Genomic DNA, 7,137 nt, shown 5'->3' with positions numbered 1-7,137 from the left:
ATTGACCTTGATCGTTGACTTCGACTTTGACCAAGGGTTGACTATTTGATTTCTGGGGCATTTTAGGAAATTGGAAATTTACAACTATGGTTTTAAGATGAATATTGGTGCTGGAGTTTGTGATGGTGATCTGAGAGTTTGAGCTTATCTTTCGAGTCGACAGTTGCGAGGTGAGTTATCCTCACTATATCAACAAGGTCTAAGGCACCAAGGCCGGCCCTTTATGGATTGTATCTGGTTATAGCATGATATGTGTATTGGTTTGCATCATAGTAGTTAGGATCAAGTTATTCATATGCTTAGTAACCTAGTTAGGCTGGTGTCCTGGTTATAGGATGTTGGTATGCTATATGATCTGTTAGATCGATTTGATTGTTATATATGTATGCTAGCATATGATAGTTATGTGCACATGTTTGTTTTGAATTGGGATGGGTTTAAACGGTCCTGCTTTGTGCTGAAGGCCAACACACCTAGGGTGGACCGGATAGACTAAAAACCGGAAAGGGTATGGTAGTTAGACTGAAGGCCCGGTGAGCAGTCCGGATTGGCTGAAGGCCTCGCAAGGTGGTCCGGATGTGCCGAAGGCGCAGAGAGTGGTCCAGATAGACTAAAGGCTTGTGAGGCGGTCCAGTCAGGCTCAAGGCTCATTATGCGTGATGTTCTGTATTTGTTGATATGATATGATTATGTTTATATGAGTTTGGTATTTTGGGGGTAACTCACTAAGCCATCGAGCTTACATCTATTGATTATTGTTTCAGGTACTTCGGGTGATCGCGGGAAGGCGAAGTCATAATCGTACTGCTCCTCCTACTGTTATGATTTTATGATTTGATACTGGGATACTGTGATATTTATTATTTTGAAAACAAACTTTCTAATGTTAAATGGTTTTAAGTGTTTTGAAAAAGTTTAAATTTAGCATGATTTTTATGGGTGTTACAAGAGAAGGATTCTAGAATAATCTAGGGACGAACAAAAATTTGAAGCCTCCTTAGGTTTCTCGATTAATCGTTAAGGGTAATTAGGAGTGCGGATAATTACCTAATTTAAGATATTAGTATTATATTCAAATTAGTGTTATCCAAGGTTTCCTTGTTCAACTATATAAGGAGCCTTGGGGCTCATAATTTCGGCCACTCCTTCTCAAGAAGAGAAATCCGAAAATTACCTACTCCCTCCTCTCTTATCTCAAGTATTCTATTGCTAGGGTTTGGGTACAAATCATTAGAGGCATGAGATTTCTGGTGCTTGCTTTTTGAAGCTTGCTCAACAAGGAATTGTTTGATTATTTACTAGAATAATCAAAATGTATGTAAACCCCAAAACCCTTTATGAATTTTGAAAATAGTAGTGTATTCCTTGGGTTCTTGATGTTTAATTGTTTTTTTGCAATCAATAGAGAAAACTTAGATCCAATAGGTTGCATGTGAACTTTGGAATAAGTTTTTTCCGCCACATATATTTTTTTGTAACCAATAAAACCTATAAGGTTAGGCAATAGAATCGTTGGAAATTTGGTTTTACCAATGTCCAAAAATGAGTTTTTATTTTTATTTTTGAGAAGGAATTTCGAACTCTAAATGTAATAAAAATAGATAAATGATTATATGTTCATGTTCTCCTCCGTGACACCTTCATCTTAATATATCATACGTCCAAAATAGATCAAAGATGAATAAGGAATTACATGCTAAGTGAGGTGTTTGAAAGATTATAAACAAGTGGATTATTAGGTTTTTCGTTTATCCTACATAGGTGAGAAGATGAAACGGAAGAGGCTTTATAACTAGAAAGCCTTCTTAGCCTTATAAGCTTAAATTGCATAAAAGCTCTCTCTTACACATACAGGGGGTGCAATTGTAAGCTAGTTTGGCTTGGCTTAATTAACTTCAGTAGGAACGCACCTCCTGTGGGGTTATTGGTATTTTCCTTTATCCCACATAAGTGAGAAGTTGAAATGGAAGAGACTTTATAACTACAAAGCCTTCTAATCCTTGTAAGTTTTAAATGGAATAAAGGCCCTCTCTTGTGCATGCAAGGGGCGCAAATGCAAGCTAGTTTGGCTTGGGTTTAATTAACTTGAGTGCGAACGCGCCTCCTGTGGGGACTAATGCACCACTGGTCGACAAGAAAATTTCAAGAACCTTTTTGCAAGTATTTTCATTTTAGTTAATAGTTAAAAATATATATTAAAGGATATTAATCATAGAATTTTGGTTTTGATTTCTTGATTAGTTATACCATTTAATTCCATCAGTTACGATTTAGTACTAAAACACCAGTTACATTTTGTTGTATAAATACAACACCTCTATGACTAATTGAGACACACCTAATTAAACAACACTTACTTTCTCTCTTACGATTCTGCTTCACCTTCCATCTATTGCTACAACCAACGTATTTTTAGGCCAAGTGAAGGTTCGAGCGATCTTGAAGAATCATTTTTCGTAGTTGTATCCTAGGAAATAAACAACCATATAGGGAGAATTTTTTAAGGACATTGCGTTAAACACATGCATCAACAAAAAATTTATGCTTTGTTCTTTCGTGCAATTTTGTGGTTATATTTTCTTAACAGCCTTAAAACACATTCTTTTGTATGAAACAAACAAATTAAAAAAATACTTTCTATCTTCTATTATAGTTCTTATATTGAACAAAATTTTATTCAAACCTTTTAGATTTTGTTTTCAAAAATCATTTTCTAAGACAATTTATGTATATCTTCTTTTGTTTGCATCTGTTTTTGCTTTGGTTATTAGAAATTATTTTCGAAAGAGATTTTAGAAAAAAGTTGTCTTAACAGTTTTTAGAATATGCTTTATGGAAAAATACACTCCTTTAAAGATTTTTAGTTGTTATTCTGCTCTAGTTTTAATTTCTTATTATATTGGTTTTACCAAAGTTTTGGTTTCTCTTTGAAGCATGATTGCTGAAGGTTCCAATTCAAATGCTACTCGTACTCCTAATTCCTAGGTAGATACAACGATAACCATGTTATTTAATCATTCGGAGTATCGAAAATTTTTCTGGACTGCACTTTAAAAGGTGGCAGTAAAAGATGTTCTTCTACCTCACCACATTAAATCTTGCTAGATTCTTGACTAAAGAGGCTCTGAGGATGGGCGAAGGAGGAGGATGTTTATGATTTGAGTGCTATTAAAGCATGTAAACATTCTGATTTATTATGTAGGAATTATGTTCTAAATGGAATGTTGATTCACTGTATAATATATATTGTGTGACAAAAACGGCTAAGGAATTATAGGAATCATTGGATTAAAAAAAATAAAAAAACTGAAGATGACGGGTCCAAGAGATTTTTGGTTGTCCTAGTTTCTATACTATAAAATAATTGATGGTAATACTGTTATGGCCCAGTTCTAGAACTGCAAGTCTTCTTACAGGATATGCATGCAGAAGGTATAACATTTAAAGAGCCTTTTTTTGTTTAGATTTGGCTGATCCATCAGATACCTTAGGCTCTTGTGATCTATGTAAATAGTACAATGGACCCCGTAGAGGTAATGCCACAAAATATTGAGTGTGAAAAACACAGTCCTCGGCTCTAAAATCATTTGTTGGATAATTCACCTCATGAGGCTTCAGCTGCCTCGAAGCGTATGTGATAACGCAACCCCTCTACATTAAAAATGCACTCAAACCCGTGATCAACATATAACAATAAACCAAAAAATCCTCAATACCCTCTAGCAGTCGGTGCCTCACACATCTCTGTCTCAGGGTCTCAAAAGCTACCAGCTGCTCAGGCCCTAATGAAAAGTGACTGTCTTCTTCGTCAACCGAGTCAAAGGAACTACTATCTTGGACAAATCCTAATTGAACCTCCGATAGTAGCATGCGAACCCAAGGAAACTCCGAATCTCAAATGGAGACCTCAGAAACTCCCATCTCATCACGGCCTCGACCTTGGCTGTATCGACAAGAATACCGTTCTGGTTGACAAGGTGCCCAAGAAACTGCACCTTGGGCAACCAGAACTCACACTTGGTGAACTTTGCATAAAGTCTCTCCCTCCTCACAGTCTCCAATACCTCCCTCAAGTGCGCCTCATATAGATCCTGGGTCTTAGAATAGAACAAAATGTCATCAATAAACACATTCAAAGATCGATCCAACATCGGACTGCATATATGGTTCAGGAGGTCCATGATGCGGTTGGAGCATTGGTGAGCCCGAAGGGCATCACCACAAACTCGTAATGAACATAATGAGTCCGGAAGGACGTATTTTGCACATCCTCCTCTCTGACCCTCATCTGCTGATATCCTAAATGCAAATCAATCTTGGAAAAGCAAGATGCACCTTGAAGCTGGTAAAAAAATCATCAATCCTCGGGAGTGGATAATGGTTCTTTATCGTTTGCTTATTTAGCTTCTGGTAGTCAATACACATCCGATGAAACCTATCCATATTCTTCCTCATAAATAGGATTGGTGCTCCCCATGGAGAACTCCTTGGTTAGATGAACCCCTTATGTAACATCTCCTGCAGATGTGTAGACAACTCCAACATCTCTGGAGGAGCTAACCGATATGGTACTTTGGCTATCAGAGCCACACCCTGGACCAAATCAATACTAAACTCCACCTGTCTCTCCGGAGGTACCTCAGGAAAATCCTCCAGAAACATATCTGGGTACTCCTATATAGCCGAAACATCCTCCACAGTAGCCTTACCCTTTTCCCGGGTATCGATAATATAGGTGACATATCCAGAATAACCCCGATGAAGAGAGCATCTGACCTTAGCTGTTGAACATAGAATCGGACCATGCCGAGTTCTCTCTCCGTGAACCACTAATTCTCCCCCACTCAGGGTCTGAATACGTACCAACTGATGCTCATAAATCAATCATCGCCCCATTGGGGCTCAACACGTCCATCCCTATAATAACATTGTTCCCGCGCAAAGGAATGGGAACTAAATCAATCGAATACTGGTCGCTAAACATCTCAAGAGCAATGAACCCTCGATACCCGAACATATATTGATCATCTGAAATCTCAACATCCAAGGGGAAATCCAACCCCCATTGAGCTCCAACAAACCTCTTGCTAAGTGCAAGCGATATAAAAGATCGGGTAGGCACCAAATCAAACAATATCAATGCAGAGATACCGTTCACAAGGAACGATCCTAAAATAAAACACACACATATAAGCAGGTAATTCAAAATAAATAAAGAGATAAGGAGAAGATGCATAACTATCACCACATCAAGTGCTACGCGATCCTCCTCGGCCGTCAGTTCAAAAGCCATGCTCCTCACCACAGGCGCATCCACCTTGCCCTTGCGGCCATTGGTAATCTATAGAATTGCTGGAGCGGGTGATACCACTAGTCGTACTGTTGCCTAACTCGGACAATTGGCCTTCTTATGGAGCCTTTGATTGTAATGGAAGCAAACCAGATCAGATACCAGGGTGGTGGTGGTAGTAGAAGTGCAATCCAACTGGCCGGCTTTAGAACCCAAACCTTAACCATCATCGGCACCAGAAACACTAAGTAGTTTTCCTCGAAGAGTCACCATAATGAAAATAGACCATACAAACCATCATAACACGTATATATATATATATATATATATATATATATATATATATATATATATATATATATATATATCGAGGAGTCTCACACTCTACAAGCTTCCTGGTTTCATTACAACTCTCCTTGACTCAAGTACGGATCCTCTGCTTCCGGGCTCATACTACCTTCCACATCTATCCATACTTTCCTCAAGGATCGCTTTGAATCCTCCAATTCACTCCTTATCCATACATACAATCCTTAACAAGACAAGGCTCTGAACACTTAGTGTCTTCCTAGGTTTTCCTAGGGCAACTACCACACTACTCCCCGCCATCAACTGCAGAAGGAACTCCCTTTAACATCCTCTAACTAGCCACAAATACAATTACATATCGTCAACACCAATTTTTTTTCCTAATGAAAGGTCTCACACTACAAGGTTGGACTCATACAAGAGCTACACAATAGAGTTAAAACCTAACTGTCTAAAATTATTTAGTATTAACAATGTAACTTTGTATATTCTCTTACTAGTTAGTCGAAGTTAACAGGAACTTCTAAAAGCACAAAGCAAGCAACATTCGAGCATTGAGTAATCAGAACACGCATAACCTAAACATGCTATCCTACCACTGACTGATCAGTACTAGCATGCAAGTATACAAGCTCACATAATAGGCATATAAATGCATCTCTCGTAGCATTCTATCGTGCAAATCCTGAGCAGATCCTTAGCCCTAACTAGAATGCAATTCATAGATTCGCAAATCAAAGCATGTCATAAAACATGTATGGGTATTTTGGGAAAACTTACTTCGGTCGATTGCATGCACCACACCCTTTTTGTTTTATTAGAAAACCCTTTTTATAAAACATTTTTTTTTCTGAAGAAAATTCTACCAAACCCTCAGTTTGAGTTCAGACACACCCGAGAGTATGCCCGAATCCCTCAAACTAAGGTTCTGATACCAATTTATAACATCCCAAAAATTAAGAGTAAAAATTTTGATTTTTAAATTAATAAAAACATTATCCAAAAGAGCATCATAGGAGGCATGGTGAATCAAAGTGTATCAATAACATTCAAGTACATCAGAGTAATATAGAAATGCAGTACGATGTGGTGTGTGCACAACAATCATCCCGTGCTCTTCCCCTTCGAACAATAAGCACCTAAAACATAAACTGAAAATTGTAATCATAAAACCTTGTGAGTTTCCCAAATTACCACATAAGATACATATCAAACATATAATGGCTCCGCTTGTCATCGGGCCCCACTTGGAATCGGGCCCCGCCAATGTAGTGTGTTTGAATCAAGTATTAAGAACGAACTCAAGAACAGAAAGCGTTAAGAACATAGATGTAAATAAATTCTGTTTGGCTCGTTTATTATGTCTAAATAAGTACACAAGAACACAAGAACACAACACAAGAGAGTAAAATTTCAAAAGTTCAGAACCTACTCTTTACTCCTATACTTACCCTATTGATAGCGTGATAGAAACGCATACAAAAAATATGTAACGACTAAACTTTTAAGCTTTGACCTCTAAAATTGCCTTACATAAT

Source organism: Lactuca sativa, chromosome 8 (genome assembly GCF_002870075.4).
Source record: "Lactuca sativa cultivar Salinas chromosome 8, Lsat_Salinas_v11, whole genome shotgun sequence".
In the NCBI taxonomy this organism is placed as follows: domain Eukaryota; kingdom Viridiplantae; phylum Streptophyta; class Magnoliopsida; order Asterales; family Asteraceae; genus Lactuca; species Lactuca sativa.
This window is presented reverse-complemented; position numbering follows the sequence as displayed.